This window comes from Octopus bimaculoides, chromosome 3 (genome assembly GCF_001194135.2).
Source record: "Octopus bimaculoides isolate UCB-OBI-ISO-001 chromosome 3, ASM119413v2, whole genome shotgun sequence".
NCBI classification, from domain to species: Eukaryota; Metazoa; Mollusca; class Cephalopoda; order Octopoda; family Octopodidae; genus Octopus; species Octopus bimaculoides.
Window position 1 is genome coordinate 46,770,135 of NC_068983.1, and position 1,534 is coordinate 46,771,668.

Below are 1,534 nucleotides of genomic sequence, written 5' to 3' on the forward strand. Positions count from 1 at the left end.
TCTTTCTTTTATGGAAATAGAAACTTCATATTTGAAAAAAATATTTATAAATCCGTTTTCTTCTACTTTTTCCCTTTTTCCATTTTATTAATGAAATCAGTTTTAAATAAAGCTGCTCTAACTTCTCACCTCTTTTACCTTTCTTTCTTTCGTTCTTTCTTTTTCTTTTTCTTTCTTTTTCTTTTTCTTTCTTTTTCACTCCCTCGCTCCCTCTTCTTCTTTTCCTTACTTTTCTTTCTTTCCTTTTTCTCTTTCTTTCTTTCTTTCTTTCTTTCTCACACTTGCTCTGTTTCTTTCCTTCTCTGTCTCTTTCTATCCTTCTTGCCTTCCTTTCTTTCTTTTTTCTTTCTTCCCTCCCACTTTCTTTCTTTCTTTCTTTCTTTCTTTCTTTCTCTCACTCTTTGTTTCTTTCCTTCTCTAGCTGTCTCTTTCTTCCTTCCTTCCTTCCCTCCCCCTCCCCCTTTTCTTCCTTTCTTTTCTTCCTTTCTTTTCTTCCATTTCCTTAAACTGCTTTGCAGTTTTAAGATTCTATTGAATACAAAGCAAAGCAGCTGGACAACTCTCTTTCTCTATCTCTCTCTCTCTTTCTCTCTCTCTCTCTCTCTCTCTCTCACACACACACACACTCACTTATTTTTCCTCTTTCTTTTCTCTCCATCTCTTTCTCTCTTTTTGCTCTTATTTCTAACCCTCTCTCTCTCTAAGTCCCATTTTACTTCAATTTCATTCTCTCTCTCTTTTGCTTTTTCCCATATTGTCCTCCCTCTTTTTCTGCCTTTCCTTCTCTCCTCCTCTCTCTCTCTCTCTCTCTCTCTCTCTCTCTCTCTCTCCTGTATTTTCTTATTCTCTTCCTATTTCTTTCTCTTTCTCCTCCTTCCCATCCTTATTCCTTCTCTTTTTTACACATTTCTTTTTCCTAGCTTTTATATTCTTTCTCCTATCTCACTTCCATTTTCCCTCTCTGTTTCTCCCCTTCTATCTCTCTTCCCTTCTTCATCTCACCCTCTCACTATCCCCCTCTTTACCATCACTTTCTCCTCCTCCTCCTCATCCTCTCTCTATATTTCTCTCTTGCTGTCTTTCTTTTTTTTTTCACACCAATGTATTTTCTTTTTTCTTTTTATTCTCCCTCTTTCTCTCACTCTCTTTAAATCTACTTCATGGAGTCTAGTTCAGTGGTTTCCAACCAAGCTCCATATGGCCCTTGGGAGGTCCATATAAGATTTTGTTGTGCAATAAATTGGTTATTCTTCTACAGTACACAAAATATTTTAACAATTCTTAATAATATTTAATCCTAAAAATATAGATTTTTTTAAACATCAAATGGCTATAAGATCCATCAAAGAGACAAAAAATGCTTCAGGTCGAGTAGCCCATCCCACTCAAAAAATCCCTGAATAAGGGTTGTTTAAAGATGTTGAACAAAACACCCATGTTTCCAAAGTTGAATTATCCAAACTCAATCAAAAGAATTCCTTTCTACACATGGCTATGATGCTCCCCAACTACTTCTGCTCATGATCAGAGATGC

General features: G+C 35.9%; 1 protein-coding gene across 1 annotated transcript in view; it reads left to right on the top strand.

Annotated features, from left to right (window-relative positions):
* The window catches only part of LOC106875605 (telomerase protein component 1), a 214,501-nt gene that overhangs the window by 89,211 nt on the left and 123,756 nt on the right, over nt 1–1,534 (top strand). The gene's annotated exons all lie outside the window — the stretch shown is intronic.